Below are 23,278 nucleotides of genomic sequence, written 5' to 3'. Positions count from 1 at the left end.
TGCTTCATTAACCAGATCCTCTGGACCAAGGAAAGTTTAAAGATGAAAACCAACATTAAAGACTTCCTATTCAGCTTTCCCAATGGCACAGCTTCTTTCTCCACCCACAACTGGGGATCTCTCTTCCTGACACTGCTGTGCTTCCATCAGTGTTGGATAACTCTTGGCAGTGATCTGGAAGTGATTTTAAAACCGTGGTTGCCTTCCCTAGCATCCTGGGGGGGAAGGTGGCGGTATCTGGTGGCAGAGTCTTACCCGTGCCAACTTGTGGAGCCCAGAAGCACACCTCATGTCTTAAATGCCAAGGTGCCGGAGAGAGCTGCCACGTCTGGCAGTAACTGCTGCTGCTCTTCAGCTTCCTCCACATGCCGGGCAAGGCTCTCCAGGGCTCAGGAAGTAGGGATGGCAGCCATCGGGGTGGCAGCTCTGATTGCTAGTCTGTTTTTGGTGTAAGATATGCGCTCAGTTGGGCTTCCCCGGTGGCTCAGTGGTAAGGAATCCACCTGCCAATGCAGGAGACTTGGGTTCAATCCCTGGGTCGGGAAGATCCCCTGGAGAAGGAAGTGGCAGCCCACTCCAGTGTTCTCGCCTGGGAAACCCCATGGACAGAGGAGCCTGGCGGGCTCCATGGGGTCGCAGAAGAGTTGGACACAACTTAGTGAAAACAACAGAGAACGACAACGACAACATGCTTCCACCGATTGGCCAGCCCATCGGCTGTTCCATTTCAATTATACCTCACACGCGTCCTCAGACTCTGCACTGAGAACCTTCCCGTTCCCTAACTAGCTCGGTGCAGCACAGTTCTGTAAAATCACATTGATGCCTTTGGGTTTTACTGTGTCTGTCAGAACTGAAGCGGTTTTATGAGATGGCCCCAAGTTTACATTAATTTTGGTGGGGTTTCTACTTTTTATTGCATAGAGTTGACTGTGTTCAAAGTGAACAGCGGAAAAGAAAATGTGTAAATATTTTTATGTGTATGTCAGGCAAGAAATAAAGATGAGCATTTTTGATGATCATTTCACTGATTTGGGTGTTTCTGGGAGATAGTAATTTCTTAAATTGCAAATTTGCTTTAAGTTAGAGCTTTTTGAAAAAGCATGGATCTTGCTTTTACTTTTGATCAATCATCGATTATCTGTGTTGGACTCTCAATAACACTCTTCTGCTCAAGTTTCACTCTCTGAATATACTTAGAATTGCAACTTGCTTATGCATTGTTTTTGGAATGTTATTCAGAGAGCCTGCTTTTGTGGAATTTGTCGCATATGTATGGAGTCTAAAAATCAGTCTTACTGTGAATTTCTGTAATTACTAGAAAAGTGGTTTACAGCTGAAATAAAGCTTTCAGTAAATACTTCATTGTAGGGATAATTAATATTTAATAAAGCACACATGCAAGCTTCGGTTCTTTCTGATTGCTTTCTCAAACACCTTCCAATTTAATCCTTCCTGCATCTCAGTAACCTAAATGGTCCAAATGTTGTTAACCCATTTTGCAGTCTGGGTAGAAAAGTCAGTTCCTCAGTGACACTGGTCACATTTCATGTGCTCAGAAGTCGCATGTGGTGGTTAGTGGCTGTTGTTTTGGACAGCACAGATATAGAACGTTTGCGTCATTGAAGAAGGTTCCGTTGGACGTTGCTGGTCTGGGAAATGATAGTGTTACAGGATTAACTCACTTGCTCAAGATCGCATGGATTATAACAGAATGAGAGGCGCCTTGGCGGTGTATTTCAGTGTGTTTATGAGTTTTCATAGCTTTATGTTCAGCACACATCTGAAGTTAAGAATGGATCTTTTAGTGCTACCTAACATTTTAGTGAATGTGCATATCATCTGTGTTCTTTTTATTTTTTTTATTTAAAGTTTTATATTTAAAATGGATAACCAGCAAGGACCTACGATAAAGCACATGGAACTCGGCCTAATGCTATATGGCAGCCTAGAAGAGAGGGGAGTTCGGGGAGAATGGTTACTTGTATATGTATGGCTGAGTCCCTTCACTGTTTATCTGAAACTGTCGCAATGTTGTTTATTAATCGTCTGTATCCCAATACAAAATAAAAAGTTTAAAATAAATTTAAAAAATAAATTTAAAGCTTAATGTAAAGAAGCTTTTTAAAGGATACTGCCCTTTGTCTGTCTGCACACAGTCGGACCTCGAATCACCCTTCTCTGAATAAGAGGTTCTCCATGAGAGGGACCGTGTCTTAATGCATCTTTATACACTTGTTACCATATTGTGAACAACCAAGAAATGTTTACATGGCCAAATGAATGAGCCACCCATGCATCAGACATGCCTATGCCTGTATATATGGTTAGGCAAGACTCTTAGGAAGCATGTTGCCTGAGAGCTGGCCTTTGCAGAATTTAGAGAACTCAGACCTTGGCTCTGGCTATTCTAGTACAAAGTCGAATTTTATTGAAAGAAAAATAATCATGTGTATGTATTCATATAATCCAAATACATCTTCATAATAAATGAAAAAGTCTGCACGTCTCATCCCTTAACACTCATTTAGTCCCTAACTTGATTTCATGGTTTTGAAGTCTTCGTATCTTCCAGACAGACTTTCAGTCATTTAGATAGGGCAGGTTCAAAGATTAACATGTGGGCTGCTTAAATAATATTTCTTGAACAAACCAGTATGTATTGAAAACTTTCATTGAATGTTGTGTTTCTTAAGATTCCTCCAACCCACCATCGCCCAGTAGGATATTTTTGGTAGAATGAATGAATGAATGAAAATGTCTCTTTTCATTCCTTTGCGTCATTAAGTTGGAGAAATGTGAGTGTTGGTGGTAGGATGACCACCTTCATTCAGTGAGCACATTCAGAATTGTTTGGAATACTCTTCGGTTATGTCCATGTATAATAGTGGGCTAGCCCTAGGGTGTTATTAAGCACAGGGAATGGGGGTTTGTGACTTACACCTGTCCTATATTCATAGATGAGATGACTGCAGATTGTCCCATCCTCGTCTTGTTGGAAGCACCAGGAGCCTATATAGTGGCGTGTCCTGGCTCATGCTTTGTCCTTGAACTTCTAATGGTCTACACAAGCCATCATTCCTCTTGGTAATAATTGTGGTATTGAGAGACATTTGTGTTCTGTGCACTCTTTCAGCTTGTACCATGTTTAGTTCCTGTTATGCAAATATGGCTTTAAACTTAGAAATTCCAATTTGCATTAATATTTTGGTTTCATATAGCTAGCTATTGCATTTCACAAACAAGTGCATTTTAATGAGTATTGGCAGAATGTAGAAAAAAATGTTATTCATTAAATTCTATTGTAGAAAATGCAGTCGTTGGTTGCCAAAATCATTAAGACAAAATATAATGTGTGTTGAGGCCACAGGATATTCCTCTTCAAGAATGTTTGGCCCTTATGGCATCCAGTGCTATTCTTACATCCATAGAAGATGGGGGTTGTTACTGTAAAATAGAAGCCAGAGTACCACTGACATTTGGGTTTATTTTTAAAATGTAAGCATACTTTGTTTTTTTGTATATATATTTGCCATAAGACCATAGGGAATTCACCTCTGAGTTAATGGGAAGGACTTTAAAAGTCATAAACACCAAGTTTTAAAGTAGTGTCTTACATTTTGATGTTCACCCCTAAAATGGGTTTTTTGCAGTTTTATTATTATTATTTTCCTTCCTGAGATTTTTATAAAAATTCAGAATGGTAGGCATAAAATTTTGTGATAGGCAATATGTGGGAAAAATAAAAATTTTGCAACTGGATTTTCAGAAACGAACTATTTTAACACATGGACGTTTCAATGCTGCTGTCATATTGCCATGGCTTGTGGTCCCTAATTATAATGAGCTTTTTTGGTGGTGTTATGGCAGTTGTTTTTTTTTTCCTCCCTAGTCTTCAACTCACTTTTCCCAGAAGGAGAGTTCCAAGCCTTTGAAAATTCTCATGATTTTGCAAATCCACTCTATTTTTGTCTAGAATACAGGAAAGTTAAAACTGTGGCTGGTATGATGCCATGTTTTGAATCCAATTTTAAAGCAACCCTTTGCAACCCAGGGAGTGGAGCTGACATCTTTGTATCTGTAATGAAGATAATTATACCTGCAAGGTGACATCACTCTCGAAGTAACAAATGCAGTCGAAAACTGAATCTCTGGTCCTCTCTGAATTCTGTAGACCACTTTTGGCATTTAACACTAAACTCCTCTTTCATGCTTGTCGTTTGAGAAGTTGCTTTCAGATGAATTTACTAAAGCTGACTGACACAGGGTTAAATTAATTCTTTTCTTTATTACTCAAAGTGATACAGACCTTTCTTGGACTAATGTAGCTTAATTAGTGGTCAATTAAAACTGAACATTGCTGAATTGAAGTTCTTTGATCAAACTCCCTGGCATGAGTTCTCTTTCTTTAACTAGCCACCATCTTGAATTCATTTGGAATCAGTAGTATAAACAAGTTTAAAACTGGTTCTTTTATAAGAAAGTCAGCAGGCTTGTATAGCTGTGGTTTCTTTTTTTACTTCTGTAGGCGGCAATTCAAAGGCATGCTAAATGAAAACAGTACTACACCCTGAAAAAAATACATTTTTAAAAGTAACACTAAGTAGTCAGAAAACAGTCAGTACCCCCACCTCTTTATTCTAGACAGAAGATAAATTTCCCAATTTTGGTGGTTAATTTTGTCATCATGAAGAGGACTAAAAGAAAGCTCCCGGTCCTCACAGAGTCCACGGTGAAACAAACAACAAACAAAAATCAAGCTGTGACTTGGGAGGAAGATGGTTCAGGCACCATTACAACATATATGCAGAGATTTGACCTAAACTTAGTCTTTATTTCCTGCGGGAGAGTATTGCCTCTCTTTGCCTTTGGAGTGGAGAATCAGATACTTTTTGTCACTTACCTGTTGATTTACCATTTCTTTGCCGGGGCCTGTTGTTATCAATGAGAACTGGTGGTGTGGTATTTCCTACTGATTGCTAGGTTGAAACACGAGTTGCTTTTCTTAGAATTTGGGTGCAATTTTTATAAAGAGAAAAGAGGGATGTGGGGGAGCCAGGAGTTGGGACAGGAGAGAATCACTAAATATTTGTAAGTAGATCAGCCTCTCGGGCAGGCTGCAGTCCATAGGGTCGCAGAGTCAACACGACTGAAGCAACTTAGCACACACGCACGTCTTCATGTTTAACGCGCCTGTGCTGTTCCAGTGGAAACATAAATCGATACCATTCCGTAATCCCAGAGCCTAAAAATAACAGAGCTGGCATTCCATTAGTGCTATGTATTTTAAAGTATTAATTAAAACTGGCACTTTTGTGTTGGAAATAAAAGGAATAGATTAGGTTTAAATAGAGCACTTGAGCAGTCTGGAATGGCTTCTTTTAAGTTCTGAGGTTCTCACAGAGGAGAAAAGTACAAGGAAGTTTTAGAAGTGGCCATGTCATCTTTTTCCCCATAAATGACAAAATTTTTATAGTTCCCATTATTTATATCCCCAAATTATAGTTATAACCAATAATTAAGATAAAAATTTCATCACTTGACAGAAAGAGAAATTGTTTTGAGTCCTTGTGCCTTTCAGCCCTCTCTTGTGCTCTCTCCCTAAAGGGCTGATTAGAATGTAATAATTGGGGATGATAGCGGGAGGAAAAGGACAATTCCATTTAATTAAAGATAATTTATTTTACTTTAAATCGGTGATGTCCCACATGAATAAGAGTAGATTTAGCAGATAGGTTTATTAATGGGTACTGACACCGCAGTTGACATAGAAAGCAAACATTTTCTTGCCGTATTGTTTTTATTGTGTCTCTGCACCTGATAGGGGCTGTCATCTGACTTACAGAGCAGTAGACTTCTCCCCCAAATATGCAATTATTAGTTTATCAGGGAAACCCGCTTGAGCCTCTTCTGAGTTTAAAAAAAAAAAAAAAATGAGGCCAGGAGCTTGAAAAGCTGCTGAAATTCTCAGGACTCCCACTGGAAATGCCATCTCCTCCAGTGACATTTTCTTGACTGATCTTTGAAATAATCTGGTTCCTAGATACCAGGGTAACTTCAGCATTTTGAATGAAGAGTGTCAGATTTCTGTTGGTTTGGGCAAGGTGCTTGCATTAATATTCCTTTAAGAGAACAGGTAGCTTGCATACCATAGATATGAAAAGTGTCACAAAGTGGTCGTTTGCACTGTGTAGGTTCATCCGTGAGACACGATACTGTGGGGAAAGGGAGGTCCTTGTGTCATATTTTTATTGTTGTCTCATGCGTTGCAAATAGATCCTGGAAGTTAGGGAAATGTTTTAAGGTTAGAAAGCGGATTCTAACAAGGCATGGTACTTTTTTCACATCGTCTTCTCAGCCTGTGATGGTGTTTTAAATGGAATACCCCCAGCAACATTGTGTTCGTAATTCAGTGAATCCTGAAGTCCTTTATGCTTCAAGCAAACTGCGTTGTTTTCCTGTTTTCACTTGATCTTTTGTGTTGTGATATTTATCCCTTTTGCCCTCATATCGCATTCCTGTGCTTTGATTGATGTCTTCTCTTGTGCAGTTGTTTCTGTGCCCCTGCCTAGTACGTTTCATTCATTTGTCTTCTGGGAATGAAATCCAGGTCCCTTGGCCACTTCTTTCTCCCTGGGCTGCTTCTGTCCAGAACTCCCATTCATATCGGCCCTCTGGTTTTCCTTGCATTCGTTTCTTTTTCTGCCTGTTGCTCTCATTTTTCTCTACAGTTCCTGTATGCTGGTTTCCTTGTCTCACCTCTTCAGATTTCAGCACTGTGTCTTTCTAGCTTGATTTCAAAAATGAGTTCTATCATAATTATGTTTTCAAAATGAAGGGAAGGAATGAGATTTTTCCGTCTTTTTTGGAGGTGAAGATCATGGTGATTCAAATCTTTCTTCAGTTTTAAACCAGATGGATTTATTTTACCCTGTTCTGCCATTTTACTATTCCAAATGGATGTTAGATCAGGGGTGGTGTTACTCAAGGATTAATATTCATCAAGTCTTGATTGCATTAACCTTCCTCCTCAGCCAAAGCATCTTATTCCTGTTTTTGTCCACATAATTGGTTGGTTTTAATAAGCTAATCGCTCCAGCCTTGTTTTACTCTGATTCCCTGTCTCTTTTATCCATCTCTTTTTAAAATCATTCTGGCATACCTCACTTTACCTTTTATCTTTTCTTCTTCTATAAATATTATTGAAAGCATAATACTTGCCCCAAATTCTGCTAACAAATAATACTAAGAAAGAGGAAATTTGCATGTAATGTTTTTTTGTTGAGCATTGGGGAATTCTACTTGGATTTTGAAATTCTACTTACTTTTCTCCCCCAAGTTGTATAGTCATGATTCTGAGTAATGGTGAGAGGAAGGCCAGTGTTAAAGATTGATCCTTAATTAAAGGTAAAAACCCTACATATCCATATTGATGAGGGGGAATGGTCCTAGATTTGCTGCAGGTAAATTCACTTGTCCTTGTTGGTTTGTAGACTTACTGGTTCAGGGCTCTGTGTGTATGTGTCTGTCGGTCTGTCTACTAGAAGTTGGGCAGAGTAGAGGGCAATCTGTGTGGCTCACCACTGTTTCAGCACCTCCTGCTGGCCTGGAAAGAAAAAGGTACTTGGCTCACAGGGAAGAGCTGTCCTTCCTGACCCGGGCTGGGTGTGCGGGGGGGTGAGATGTCCTTCCCGTCCTTCCTCTCTCCTGTCCCATTTTCAAGCTGTTTTCCTTCTTTTCTCTCTGTTACGTCTTTCTCCAGCAGTAATTTCACTTGTCCTTCCCAGGCACCTTCAGCCTCTGACTCTCCCTGTCCTCACGGGACCCCATTCCATGGGCGCCCCTCCCTCTGCACAGCAGTCATCTAGGTGAAATGCTCTGGTTAGCCTGCCTCTCCCGAGGACCTTCCGTGTCCTTTGAAAGATGTCACACATGTTGAAAAATACATACAGGAATGGACAGCTCCCCTACCCCAAACCAGGAACCCCCCCCACTTCTATTCTGGAAAGCAGGCTTCCAGGGCGAGCAGCCTGCTATATTCCCTGGAGGTGACAGGAACTGGGAGTGGCCGGGGGAGGCTGCTGAACGGGGTCCAGATGCAGCCCCAGCCGAGGGGAAGCCTGGCGCTTGGTCGTCCGGGTGGCGTGGCGGGCCCACCTCCCCTGCTCCCTGCCCTCCCCCCAGCCTCCCCCTGGGCCCTCCCACCCCGAGGCGAGCCCCAGGCCTCGCAGCAGATGTCTGCGGGCCTGACTCTCCTGTATCCAGCATGAAGTTCCCTCTCTCCCTCCCGTTAGGAACTCTGTGCTGTGGTCCTGCTTGCTCCTGGTCTGTCAGATCGCACTTCTGATGCTGTCAGCCATGTCTGACCAATCAGCAAACAACACCACAGGATGAAATTTAAACAAGGCAGATGCTCAGATACAGGGTTATGTTGACGGGACCTCCAAGGGAAGGCAGAGGTAAGGTCAGAGTCTCCCCAGCGGGTCTCCCGAGCCTGCCTGATTGGACACTGCTGAGCCCCACTCTGCTGCTCTGGCTTGTATGTCCCCCATTTGCTTTGCGCTGCTCCTTTCTCCCCCTGCCACTCACCAGAGCTTTCGTTTTCATCTGCAGCCCCGTTCCCTTCCTGCCCTTCGTTGATTCTCTGCCTTTGCTCTTGGATCGGTGCTGAGTGGCATCACGAATGATCCTAGGTTGCCTCTAGGCTGAGGGTCCTTGGCGAACACCACCGTGTTGAGGGTTTCCGTGGTCACTCTTGGAGGAGGAGAGGTCTGTTGAGAATCTGGGCAAACGGATGGGATTGGTCGGCCTGATGTATTTTCCCTCTGGGACAGTGGCATTTATCACTGGGCTACAACCAGGGTTTTCTTTCTTACCATGGAGATGCATGGAATTGTAAATGGAGTTTAAATCATCTTTGGGGTGGGGGGTGTTTTAATTAGAAAAGATGGAAATAGGTACGACCTAAATGAGGGTGAATCAGCCAGTTGTTGAGAATTGGGGGAATGAAAAAGAAAATTGATAATTGCCCCCCACTTTATGGTTGCTGTGGCTGGCTTACAAGGGGAGACTGCTCACAAAAGATGTAGGTTCTATCATCTTGCTCTTCTGTTTCAAAGCATTCAGTTGGTCCTTTTTATAACGTAGAATGTTTATAGGGTTCTGTGTCCCCTAGTCCCATCTGGAAAATATTTAAACTTCATAAGATCTATAAGACTAAAATATCACATCGAATGGGATAGGCGGAAGGAAGGAAAATGAGACCCATTGCCTGTGTTTAGAGTAAGTTAGTTGTTTGTTCAGAAGCGGCTGCTAGGAGAATTGGAACAAATAGCTCGTGTGCGGTGACTGGTGGGGTCCAGGGCTGTACATTTCACCACAGAATGAGCCTCGGTTTGTAAAACTGACATTCTGTTGTGACTTCTAAATCCAAACAAATCTCTGCAAATTTCTGCCCGATCGAGTTAATAAGAAAATATATACATGCAGAGGCAAGAGCCCTACGCTGCTTGCAGTTCTGTCAATGTCGGTGGAAATAAGAGACTTTTTTTTTGTACCTACTGTATTACATTCAACCAGCAATTGCCAGGACCTCCAGCTCAGCAGGTTTTCTGGATTTCTTTTTTCCCCCCTTCGATGAGAACAATGGGATGCAAAAAAAAAAAAAAGCTTCGGAAAAGGAGCTGGGCAGATTTCTTCTAATTGCCTGGTAATTGGGAAGTGGTTTTCCTTTCTCACTATCTTCCTTGCAGGATGAGAGCAAGGCAGATGTGGCGTCGTGGGAACAGCCTCCTCCTGGCCGGATGTGCGCTGGGACCGGGGAGGTGGGTCCCTGCTCGCAGGCCTGTGATCTGCCTCACACCTGTACTCATTTCATCCCCCTGATCTATGACCTGGTATTAACCCGGAGCGACCTTTCACCTTGGCCTGTTCTCTGGGCCCAGCCCTGGCTGGCCGACCCGCGTTTCCCTGAGATTACAGGTGGTTACTGGAGGCGCCGTACACTTGTTTTTCGTGGTGCACAATGCACTCAACAGCCCAGCAAGACCTGCAATTTCATCCCCCTCCAGGGGCCGAACAGGGGTTGGGGAGGTGGGGGGGGGGGGGCGGCAGCCAGAGAGGTTGCCGTTTGCATGTGCTCGTCTATTTCGTGGCTCATCTGGTATCAATTACCATTTGATGGCAACGCCAGGCCCGAGGCCCTTTGCATGTTTGTCCTGTGAGAAAGATCTGGAAGAACCGACATATGGTTTTGATCGCAGCAATTGCAGGTTGATAGAATGAATGCAGGGGTGAGGTGGGTGGGTTTCCCTTCCGGCCCTTTCCACTCTGGGTTGCTAATGTGCTTCGCTTGTGGAACTGGTCTTTTCATCATCCAGCCCCTCCCCACTTTCCCCTCTCTCTCCGCCCTCCCCACTTCCCTACCACTTTGCATTCCTGGCCCCTGCTGCCTCTGTACTTCCCCGTCCCCGCCAGAAACATGTGGCCCACATTAAGGACCTTCAATTAAAACAAACAACAACAACAAAAATTGTGTCCTGCCGCCCCCCCCCCAACACACACACACACACACACACACACACACACACACACACACTTCTGTTAAAATCCCAGAGCAGATCAGCCTGTGGAGGTAATCAGAATTCTACTAAAGTTCAAAACCAAAGGGGTGGTGGGGAGCAGGTTCCCTCCAGAAGTTCTGGACATGTTTTCAAATGGCTGTTAGTTCAGGTCGTTAAACATGGAAATGACGCTGAAAAATGGTCGTGATCGAGATTACTGCATGTGGGTATGTTTCATCGAGGACAACTCTTTGAATGTGTCTTGAGCGTCTGTCAGGTAGGGGCAGGAATTCTTTGAGGTTCTATCTTCCTGTCCATCTGAGGCCATAAAATGAAAGAGCACGTGTAGGGTCTGGGTGAGCATCTTCTGTCAGAAGGGAGAGGATGAGACACCCACCTCTCAACAGGCAGTGACTTCTCTCTCACTGAGTGTGCAGCGGTGGGGGGTACCCAGGCAGAGGTTCCTCATTACCGCTGCTCAGCAGGGGTTGCGTCTGTGAGTTTTCCAAGGGAAGGTCTAGTATTGGGGAACAGAGAGACAAAGAGGGGGAAAGAACATTAGAGACACTTTTAATGCTACCCATGAAAATGTTTGCTTTCCAAGTAACATTTTTCTATAATGCTCTCAAATTCACATGTCTTGTAATCTGTTCTGCAGATGGGTAGTCCATGAGGCTGTGACTTTTTCACTCCAGTTATTGCATGTCGAAATATTACTCACAGTTAGGACTTTATATAGTTTAAGAAGAGAATGTGGTATCTCATGAGTGCCTGCAGTAATGTCTTCCATTTGTTAAACTGAAAACCAACACACCAGGACCGGTCAGATCAAAACACGTCCTCCCCAAAAGGTTTTAAAATGTAAGATGAGTTGTTAGTTCTGACCGCTGGCTATTGAAACCTAATTATAGTACTTGACTTCTTCATATTTATTTCTGCATGACAGTTGATCTCCTTGGAAAGGTAGTAAAAAGTAAAAATTTAAATTTGTTGATTTAAATTGTGGGAAGATGTCTGTATGATACACCATGTTGAGAAAACGGACTATATTTTTTTCAGTGATACTGACTGTTTCTTAAGATATATGCCTGAGGCTGCTTTTTCCCCCTTTGCCCAAGCTTTCTTCCTATAGTATACAAATTGACTTGCTAAAGGATTCTAGTTTATTTTTATGGTCTTGATAATGATTATATTTTGTTGCTTGCTAATCTTTATCTACAGTTTAATAAAATTTTGTCCTCTAAGCAATGTTTGAATTCATAGCAACTAGTGGTTAATTGATTAGCTCTCATCCCATGTTTTAGTAGTAGGTATTTAGTTATTTGATTGATATTTACTGGACACAGAGTATAACCTTAAATCCCCATTCAGCTTGACAGCTTAAGACTTAGCATTTCTGCTTGCTGCTCATGGATGTGTTGAGAAGTCCATTTTGGTGATTTTTTTTTTTTAATTTGCTTTCCTGAAATATGTAGACTTGGGGACTCATAGCAAAATAATGTAGTGTATAGGCTGTGAGCCTGTCTTAGGACATGTTGGGTCACTTAACAGCAGCTGTGCTGGAGAGATATTTGATGTGAGAAGACTTTTTTGAATCTTCCAGCCCTAACACCATTCTGGTTTTGAAATGGGAAAATGGAAAAGAGTTTTGGGGAAGAGAGATATCTCAGTTTTGAAAGGTGGTGTAGGTAAAAATCTTTCAGCCCTAGCTCAGACAAACCAACATTTCTAATCTATTCCCCAAAGAGAGGACAAAAAGTCCGATGGGAAATCCGGGTTTATATTTTAGAGACACACTGCAGAGACATGTGATACTGTTAGAGGCCAGCTATATGCTTCTCGCCCAGCATCAGTTTGGTTTGGAGACTGAAATTTAGGCATATTTGCAGAGGTGGCAGTCTTATATATATATATATAACTTCTTTTTTTTTTAAGATTCCCTGCTATTAAAATCTGATTCAACCTTCTACAGTATCTTTTAAAATGACTGAGTTATGTAGACACAATGATGCTAAAAGATAAAAGCCCTCCTGCCTGTGCTTAATACATGATGTCTTAATATTTATTAAGAAAAAAACCCCTGCTCTTTCAAAAGTCTGAATATAGAGATCCTTGAATTAACTCACTCCATAGAAGTCCTAAAAATTACTAGTATTCTCTTTTTTTTAAGTTTGCAGTTTACTTACAAAGGGAGAAGTATTTATAAAATTACGTTGCAGTGCTTTTTAAATATATGCAAACAATTCTCAGATCACGATTGAATCCGAGTTACTTTTATAAATTGAGAAAAGAGAATGCCTGTGATATCCCTAGTGGGGTGAAAGCTGGTGCTCATTTTCTGAGTATTCTCCTGGAAAGGTGATTACGATGTCCCTCTCTCTAGATGCTAATGCGTCCTACCCCCTTCCATCCCCCGCCCCCACCCCAGATACCTTATTCCAGAAGGCATTCACTTAGTCTTTGAAGAGCTCCTCGCCTCTATTTAGGATCTGTTCTTGTTCATTCATTGCAAACACGCACTTTTATGTCCACAAGGAAGACATTAGTACCATCAAGAAGGGTGATGTCAGTTAGGACCTGGAAAATACACAGTCGGCAGATTGTAAGAATTGTCCTCAGACTTGACGCCATCTACCTTTTGAACAAAATTTGAATCTTTGAGGTTCAAAATATTGGGGCTCTGATGAGCTTTTTTTTCTGATGAGCTTTTTTTTCTATTTGCAAATCATGGTTGCTGATCCTAAGGAGGGGAAAAAAAAAAAAAAAAAACCTCAAAGGCAAAGCTCAACAGGCTTCCTGGACATCAAATAGTTCATACAAAACAACATTCTGATGACTTGCATGTAAATAAATCAGAAACATATGAATTAAACTGCTCTCAGAGTACATATGGGTTGAGAAATAGAAGTGCTGAGAAAATGTGTTTCGGGTTTTGCTGAGCCCATGACATTTGAAAAAATAGTATGAGACACTGAACAAACACAGCAAGGCTTGGCTTCCCCACTGCTAATACCAGTCTCCCAGTTCAGTGGCAAATCAGTTTACCATGTCCCTAAATATGAGCCACCTTTGGTGTGCTCCTTCACACTCAATTACTTGCAGTTAAAAAAAAAAAATTTTTTTTTTTTTCAATGAGAAGCTCGAAAATAGCGTCACATTTCAAGGAAATGCAAATCTTAGCATTTTTCTGACCTGGTTGGTTCACGTCAAGCTATTTTAGAAAATACCGCAGATCACCTTAGGAACAGTCATACTGGGACGGCCCTCTCTGGTGTGACTGAATAGGAACCGACGAAGAGCGTCGTTATGAAGAAATTGGTCCAGAAATGGATGCTGCCTGTTAAGAGCGCTGAACCACCGCAGGTAGAACCTCGTGAAGGAAAGCAGTTGCTCCCTCACTGTGGTTTGAGGATGGAAACCCCAGCAGCACCGCTGTATGCCACCAGGCTCAGACATGGCCTGCTCTCCCGGTCTCCTGTGGCCTTGCAGGCAGTGGAACTCTGCTTTCTCTTTCCCACATTGCCCTCGAGATGGCACGTGTTCGGGACTCTTAAGTCCTGGGGCAGGTGCAGAGTCCTGAGAGCCCCTGTGTCCCCTCTCCATGAGATCACGTCCCTTGGCACCTGGCTGGAAGTCCTGGAGCAGAGTGTATGGGAATTTAGGGGACAGAGAGAGTCAGAGCCTTCCGGCTTCCCCAGAGTCAGTCGTTGACAAGCACTTGGACGGAGTCCTCTTCCTTGTACCAGCACCGTCGCCTGACGTTATCAGTTTGAAATTGTAGCGAGGTGGCAGATTTCATCTTTTCTACATAGGAAAGCATTAATTTTGGTTGTTGAGAAAGCAGTTTAATGTTCCTTTCCTGGCTCCTTCGCTCAAATGGTGGTAAGAAGCTTGGATGCTTACTCCTGAGTCAAGTGCTGGATTATGGCTCTGAGCAAGACACGTGTGGGGCAGACAGAACTGACAGCTGCGCTTGGTCTGATGATACATTGAGGGGGGAATACCTGCCTGCAAAAGGTAGACACAAGGTGGGTGTCTATACCACATTCAGCCTGGAGGGAGTGAGGTCCACCAGTGAATGGGAACTCAGCAGGCAAGATGCAAGGGTAACACATACTGTGATCCAAAAGTAGTGCAGGGTGTCTGGGGTCCTAGTATGAGATGATGATGAGGAGAGATGGAACTGAAGAGATGAACAGCGAGTAGATCATAAATTGCCTTGTGCACCCCATTTAGGAGTTTCGCTTTTATCATGAGGTAATGAGGACCCCTTCACATGAATATGCCCAAGATGTAACTGAATTTACAAGTGGAGAGGGCCTGGAGGAAGACCAAGAAGACACCCACGGAAGCCAAGGAGAGCAGATTTGACTGGAAGGAAGAAATTGTCAACAGTGTCACATGTTACCGAGAGTGAAAGTAACATTTGGCTGCGGCATCCAGGAGTTTTTGAGCCGTTCCGTTGGAGTAGTGGGTACGGAAAGAAGATAGAGGGCTGGGGAAAGGGCTGGGCAAGATGCTCTTCCCCCATCATTGTCGTCATCATGCTCATCATTGATGGAAAATGCGCATCTTCCAGACAGACTGGTGGAAAGAAGGAGCCACATACATCCCGGGGGTTGGAACATATTTGGGAAAATAGACCATAAATATAAAACATAAGATAGCAAGACAAGTTAGAAAACATGTAAAGGGTAAAGTGAGCACTAGGGACCAATCAAATGAAGGAAGATCTGGAAAGACCCATGAAAACATAGGAGGAATTAGATGAGAGGAGAGAGTTATTTAAGGGGCTTGTGTTCTGTGTTACGTCTCCTTATCCCAGTTCAGCTTGGTTCTGAGTTCCCAGTGGATGGAAGTAGTAGAAAATAGCATCAAGGCTGATGCGTGGTCCTAACCTGCCTTGACTTCTATTTGAATTTCTCAGTCTTCTGGGGGAAATGAAAGTCATGACTGACTCTTGCTTGTAGTAGCTTCATGCAATCTTTATTTTTAAAATCTGGACCCAGAAATGAAGGAACAGATATCACAAATAACGCATTTCAGAGAAATCCATACATTCTACATGGATGAGTTCCTTGAGAAATTTTGCACATTCAGGGCTGGACATCTGTGATTTTGAACCATAGTATCTTTCACATCTGTGTAATCTCCACATGACATCTTCCTGGTGTGAGGCCAGAGATTCACCCCTATGGTGCCGTACCTTAAAGAAGCCATTCATGATTCAGAGAACAGATTTTTTTCAACAAAGATACCTGATATATACTTATGTAAGGCACGTCTGTGCTAAAAATCTGCTGTGTGAGCTTTGTAAGTGAAGGAAAGAACTGGTCCTCTTTTACTTTGACTGTTGCCCTTGTTTGTATAATAAATATTAATTGGACACCTGCTGTAGGCAAGTCATTGCATCGAATGTCCTCTGTGTCACACCCTTTGTCCCTAAGGAACCCACAGTATTTTATGGGAGAGAAGACCTGTATAATTTATGAAAATTAAAAATTTCTAAAAAATAAAGTGCTGGGAGAGTTTAGAAGATGAAATATATTTGATTAAAACTTACTGAGTTCATTCTTTCCCAAAAAGTTTCTTGGCCCATACTCCTGTCGATAAGATATCACTGGTACAAATTGCTATTTGTAGTTTTTTTAAGAGAAAGAGCTGAATAGGTTATCCACATATCAAAAAGTTTTCCATTAAAGAAAACAGTCTCATCACTGTCAAAAAATATTTTAAGCATCACTAGGGTACCAGAACTTCCCTAGCTCAGACGGTAAAAGCATCTGCCTACAATGCTGGAGACCTGGGTTGGATCCCTGGGTTGGGAAGATCCCCTGGAGAAGGAAATGGCACCGCACTCCAAGACTCTTGCCTGGAAAATCCCATGGACGGAGAAGCCTGGTAGGCTACAGTCTGTGGGGTCACAAAGAGTAGGACACGACTGAGTGACTTCACTTTCACTTTCAGGGTACCAGAAGGCTTCCCCAGTGGCTCAGTGGTAAAGAATCCACTTGCAACCCAGGAGACGTGGGTTCGATCCCTGGGTTGGGAAGAGCCCCTAGAGAAGGAAATGGCAACCCACTTCAGTATTCTTGCCTGGGAAATCCCGTGGACAGAGGAGCCTGGTGGGCTACAGTCCATGGGGTCGCAAAGGAGTCGGACACAAAGTAGCGACTCAACAGCAGCAAGGGTGCTGAGAATGCCATACAGACTAGACACCCAAGGTCCCTCCTTTTTCTCAGTGCATGATCTGGTTTCATTTGTATCTCTATGTAGCAGCAGATGTCATGATATGTATTTTCCAAATAATTATTATAAGATTGAGACAGGTCCAATGATTCAGAGAGGGTCCATGACCCACCAGTGGTCAGTTGATGAGTGAGAGAATCAAAACTGGAAAGACAGCCTCCTGCTCCCTAGAACACACTGGAGACCCTTATCTTCAGCTGGTGAGCCCATGTAAGACGTTTTGGTAGAGGGAGAATCATTAAGTTCATTTCCTTGATAGAATGAAGAAGGTTGAATTTGCTAACGAAGAAATTATGAGTGACTTTGGTAAGAGAGCAGTTTTAATAAGGGCTACGTTATTTACCTACATTTTCCAACTGATGTCTGATGTCAAGATTTACTGCTGAAGAAATATGGCCGATCGTTGGTCCTCTCTTCTGCTGGAGTACCACCTCCCTGCAGATGATTCCGGGCTTCCCAAGTGATGCTAGTAGTAAAGAACCCGCCTGCCAATGCCGGAGACAAGAGACATGGGCTGAATCCCTGGGTTGGGAAGATCCCCTGGAGGAATAAATGGCAACCCGCTCCAGTACTCTTGCCTGGAGAATCCCATGGACAAGAGGAGCCTGGAGGGTTACAGTCCACAGGGTCGCAAAGAGTTGGGCGCGACTGAAGCAACTTAGCACACACACACAGATGAATCCTGACTAAATGTCTTTTTGTGAAGGACGCATAAGTTATGGGCCTGCTGCAGTGATTTGTTTTGTTTTGTTTTAATTGAGGTGAAATTTACATAATGTAAAATTAACCATTTTACAATGGGTGATTCATTAGTATTTGGTGTAGTCATAGTATTGAACAGCCACTGTGTCTGTCTAGTGGCCGACCATTTTCATCACCCCTCAAAGAAACCCTGTGCCCATTAAGTAGTTCCTTCCTATCCACCTGCTGCTATGTTTTATAAACGTTAATCTTATACACAAACTCGCATACACATACATACATACATACATACATACATACATACTGTACACATCCATCTGTCTACCTACCTACCTACCTAGAGACAGGAAAGTTCTTGACAGGTTATCTTATATGTCCTGATTATGTAAGCAAAGAACTATATATTTAATGGATATTTCTCCACTGGGAAAAGGAAACATCCCTTGCTTCTTTTTAACCTTTCTGTATAGTTCTTTTAAGTTCTCACCAGTCAGTAATTTATCAAGGGGGAAAAAAAAGACAGGAATCAATTTTAAGCCTTTTATTATGTAAAACTGCTGTGTTCCTCTTATGAGAGAAGCATTTTCTCATTACTTTTTTCATCATTGAGAATTTTAAACTGCTTTCCATATCTTAATAGTGAGCAATCATCTGGATTTTACATTTCTGTTTTGAAGATTCAAACTGATTGAACAAAGTAATTTAGTTATCAAAGGAAAGGATATTTATTACTTGGAAAGGAATCAAAGGGGCATTCTTACTGTAATTTTTATTGTTAAAGAAATGACTGTTGTTTATATTTATTTATACCTTCATTATTCCAGATAAATATTTGAAGCAACCAGTAGCTGATCTTTAAACTGGTGTCTTTAAGACTGAGAAAAACTAGATCACTTTAAAAAGTGTCTGGAATTTAAATATTAGAGAAAGTCAACTGAATTTTCTTTTAAATGTGCTTAAAGATATTAACTATTTATTGTTGGTCACTTGATCTTCTGTTACCCAGTCTTTAAGGTTGGTTGGCTCGGTTTTTTTTAAAATAACCCTATCCTAATGGGATAGTTTCCTCTTTGTTTCTTTTGCATAAGCATTTTGTGTTAAACTAAACTCACTTTCATACATTTTCTAGTTGATTGCTATATGTCTGAAATCTCCCAGTCAGCTTCTAATGAAAATTCTGGCCTCCTGTTTTATTTATTTATTATTTATATGTACCAAAGCATCGAGAAGCTCTGCTGTGAGTTAGGTCAGTGAAATATTGCTGGTTGATTTTACCTGAACGTTCGCCTGGGGTATGGGGAAGGGCAGGAATCTGAAGGAATAACATAGAGAAGTGGCTGATTGGACGGAGAGGTTGACAATTTGCATACTTTTTTTTCTCGTTTCAATCTGGCCACAGAGTCATGCATTTGTTAATTATTTCATGCTTTTGTTTTTAGTTGAAAGTACTTAGGCCCATATGTTTTGACAGAAAAAAAAAGATCATTCGTCCTTTTTTCAGCTGTGTGAAAGGGAGGATGGGGTGGTAGTTTTACAGTGTACCGTGCTGATGATTCCTGTTGAGAACTTCACCAGATTGGAAACTCACCGTTCATTAACAATTCTCTTGGTAAGCAGAAGATGAAGGCATCTGTTGGAAGAACCAGCATTAAGTATGCTGTTTTAAAGCCCAGTCTAGATTTCGTCTTTAACTCTACTCAACATCAGTAGATATTTACCAATGTGAAAAATTCATCTCCACATTCTTTAGACCATAGGTGATTTGGAAGGATATTCTTTTTTTTTACTGGAGGATAATCGCTTTACAATATTTTGTTGGCGTCCACCGTACATCAGCACGAAGCAGCCACAGGTATACATATGTCCCCTCCCTCCTGAATCCCCCTCCCCTCTCCCACCCCATCCCACCCCTCCAGGTTGGAAGGATATTCTGATGAAGTACTAACAACTCTGACCTGGGATTTGCAGTGAAAAACCTAGGTTAAACAAGAGTCCTACTGTATAGCACAGGGAACTATAGTTAATACACTGTGATAAACCATAATGGAAAAGAATATGAAAAAGAATATGCTGCGGTCCTTGGGGTCTCACTAAGTGACTGAACTGATACATATATATGTAACTGAATCACTTTGCTGTACGGCAGAAATTTACATTGTAAATCAACTCTACTTCAGTAAAATAAAGTTGTTTTTTTTTTTAATTTCAAGAGTTAGTATATGAACAGCAACAACAAAAAGATCTTCTTCTGCCTTCCTAGAGTCATGTGACTTCTGGGAAGGGAAGTCGCCCTCCCAGCTTCTGTCTCCTAATGTAAAAAGGGAGTGAGATGGTTGACCACTTGGACAGATAATCTGTCTCAGAGTGATTATTAAATAATGTAATGGATGCAGAAAATCTTTGTAATTTAAAATACCTTGAAAATACCAACTTTTTCGATGATTAAGCATAGAAGTTCACCAAGTTTCCTTTCATACAATTAAGTTCAAGGTCAGAGAAGTTTTGTGAATCATGTGTTTTTTTGAAATTTCATCTTGTTGGAATATCTGCTGGAATCTTGGCTTCGCCATCTTTTCCTTCTTGTTTGGGTCTCTGCTCTTGAAAATGTGTCTTTCTGCTTTTGTGTGACACAGCTTTCTTCCCAGTCCCTCTTGATGCTGGGAGGGCATGTATACTTAGCAGTGATGGCCCTTGGGCCCTCTGAGCTGTACAAACACAGCCCTAAAGATACTGGGATTGGAGGAATAGAAATGGCGCATTTATTGCCGTTAAGTGATCTTTATAATTTGCCATTTACAGTGACCTTTATTGTGTAAGGGCAGCCTGTAAAGTCAGCATTTTTCTCGGGTGCTTCTTTTCCTTCTTGTAGAGCCCTCTCTGTTCCCACATCCCCTCTCCACTCTCCTCTCACTCTTAAAAACTGATTGTTGGGAAAGGATTAGAGACCTCATCACATCAAAGGGAAATAACTGCTTCGGTTGGATGTGCCGTGTGCTCAGTCGTGTCTGACTCCTCGCAACCCCATGGTCTGTAGCCCGCCAGGCTCCTCCGTCCACGGGATTCTCCAGGCAAGAATACTGGAGTGGGTTGCCATGCTCTCCTCCAGGGGATCTTCCTGACCCAGGGATCAAACACGGGTCTCCTATATCTCCTGCATTGCAGGGGGATTCTTTATTGCTAAGCCGTACACCATCGTCATGAGGGAAGCCCTGTAATAACTGCTAACAGATTATGAAAACATTTCCCACGATGGGGTATGATTGGAGGTGCGTTGAAAAGTGGATTTGTGACGTGGAATTATCTCTGGAAGAGTAGACTTGTGTCTCTTATAGCATTGTGCACTGACTAAAGCCCATTGCAGTGGTATTAATTTGTTTACGCCAATAGTGACCAGACTTACTTGAGCTTAGATTCCTTTTTTAAAAACACACCTGTTAACATCCATTGAAGGATGTGAGCTCTCAGCTTCAGGCATCAACCTATGGCCTTAGGTTCAAAGGGAGAAGGGTGGGAAATGGACCTCTTAGAACCCTTAAACATGGATTATTACAGGTGATTGCCTCCATTTTCAGAAGTCAGCTCAGCTCTAAAACACACTGAGAAGTGAAATATACTATTTTGGCAGAACCGGTGAATGTTTATCTTTCTCTGCATTATGATATAATTCTTAGTTTGACTTGTAGCTTCTGTGTGATGCATTCATTCATTCATGTGGACATTTAGTAACTACTGGGGCCTATTCTGTGCCCGGTACCACACACATACACACACACTAACACACACACACACACATACACACACACACACTCCTGCACATTTTTTTCATAATCCTTTTTTTTACCTGGAGAATAATTGCTCTCTGGTATTGTGTAGGCCTCTGCCATGCACCAGCACGAATCAACCACAGGCTGCCGTACCTGCGTCCCCTCCTTCCTGAAACCCCTCCCATCCCATCCTGTCCCCTAGGTTGTCACAGAGCACCGGGTTGAGCGCCCTGTGTCACACCACATCTGTGTCATACCATATCTGTTTTACATATGGTAATGCGTATGTTTCCATGCTGCTCTCTCAATTTGTCCCATCCTCTCCTTCCCCTCCTGCGTCCGTAAGTCTGTTCTCCATGTCTGCATCTCCACTGATGCCCTGCAGATAGGTTCAGCAGTACCATCTTTCTAGATTCCATACACATGCATTAATATACAGTATTTGTCTTTCTGACTGATGTCACTCTCCTAATACTTTTTAAACTTCACTGTTTCTGTGATGGACTGTCCTCAGCAGGCCTTCCTTGCCTTCCATGTGGAAGAAACAGCAATAATCAACTTTAGAATAAACCCTAAAATTAATTTTCCTCTTTATTGTGGAATTGTATAATGTGTTTTCATCCTGAAAACACGCCATCCTCATTCAGTTGATGAAATCATGTCATCAGAGGTCACAAAGCTATTTATTGGCAGATGTAACCAACACTATTTTGATGTTGCAACACCTCCTCATGACTCTATGTTGGTGTTAGTCGTTCAGTTGTGTCCGACTCTTGTGACCCCATGGACTATAGCCCACCAGACTCCTCGGTCCATGGGATTTTCCAGGCAAGTGTACTGGAGTGGGTTGTCATTCCCTTCTCCAGGGGAACTTCCTGACCCAGGGATCAGACCCAGGTCTCCTGCATTGCAGGCAGACTCTTTACCATCTGAGCCACTAGGGGACACATGAACCTGTAGTTGTCATCTTAGGAGAAAAAAAAAAAAAGCAAATAGCTGGTAGCAAAAGAGGAAAAAATAATATTGAGATGGGAGCTGATCCATTAGAAAAAATTGATAGTCATGAATTTGATGTAACAGCTGTAGAAAGAGAGATAAAATAAATTAGCTGAATCTGCTTATGATTGAAATCATCTGCTATGATTTGTAGATTACTACAAATAATAATCTATAATAATAATGGGCTCCCCTCATAGGTCAGCTGGTAAAGAATCCACCTGCAATACAGGAGACCCTGGTTCAATTGCTGGGTCGGGAAGATCCGCTGGAGAAGGGATAGGCTATCCACACCAGTATTTTGGGGCTTCCCTCACGGCTCAGCTGGAGAAGGCAATGGCACCTCATTCCAGTGTTCTTGCCTGGAGAATCCCAGGGACGGGGGAGCCTGGTGGGCTGCTGTCTATGGGGTCGCACAGAGTCGAACACGACTGAAGTGACTTAGCAGTAGCAGCGTGGCTCAGCTGCTAAAGGATCCGCCTGCAATGTGGGAGACCTGGGTTTGATCCCTGGGTTGGGAAAATCCCCTGGGAAAGGGAGAGGCTACCCACTCCAGCATTCTGGCCTGGAGAATTCCAGGGACTACATAGTCCATGCGGTCGCACAGAGTGGGACACGACTGAGTGACTTTCATTCACTTTCACAAATAATAATAATTGACAGAAATAATAAATCACATTCTTCTTAACATAACCTTTAATTACTAATGAACAGTCAACAAATAAACACTTGAAAACAGCTTAGGTGTTCAGAACATTTTAAAGAGTTGTGATGGGCTTAATATCCAGTCTTTTTGTCTGTGCCGATCCTGAGTCTGCTGAGAAAGCGGGTTCCCCTGGGAGTACGTAACATAAGGAGTGTAACCAGGACGATGTCAGGTTTCACCTGGACCAAATTTTATGCAATTCAGTATTTCAAGAGATCTTCAGCCAGGTGTAACTTAATCAGTTGAAGACCTTCTCGGCGAGGGCTCAGGTACTCACAATGCTGGCAGTGGGCATTCCC

The 23,278-nt window shown here is 42.4% G+C and overlaps 1 protein-coding gene across 50 annotated transcripts in view; it reads left to right on the top strand.

The window, feature by feature from the left end:
- TCF4 (transcription factor 4) overlaps positions 1-23,278 on the top strand; it is a 384,383-nt gene that overhangs the window by 286,989 nt on the left and 74,116 nt on the right. Inside the window, exon 1 of one of the 50 annotated variants that reach the window (XM_027960913.3) lies at positions 8,204-8,459. The exons of the other annotated variants lie outside the window; for them this stretch is intronic. The gene's annotated coding sequence lies outside the window, so the exon portion shown is untranslated. Of the gene's footprint in view, positions 1-8,203; positions 8,460-23,278 lie in introns of those variants that run through there. 50 annotated transcript variants of the gene reach the window in all.

This window comes from Ovis aries, chromosome 23 (genome assembly GCF_016772045.2).
Source record: "Ovis aries strain OAR_USU_Benz2616 breed Rambouillet chromosome 23, ARS-UI_Ramb_v3.0, whole genome shotgun sequence".
Classification (NCBI taxonomy): domain Eukaryota; kingdom Metazoa; phylum Chordata; class Mammalia; order Artiodactyla; family Bovidae; genus Ovis; species Ovis aries.
This window is presented reverse-complemented; position numbering and strand designations above follow the sequence as displayed.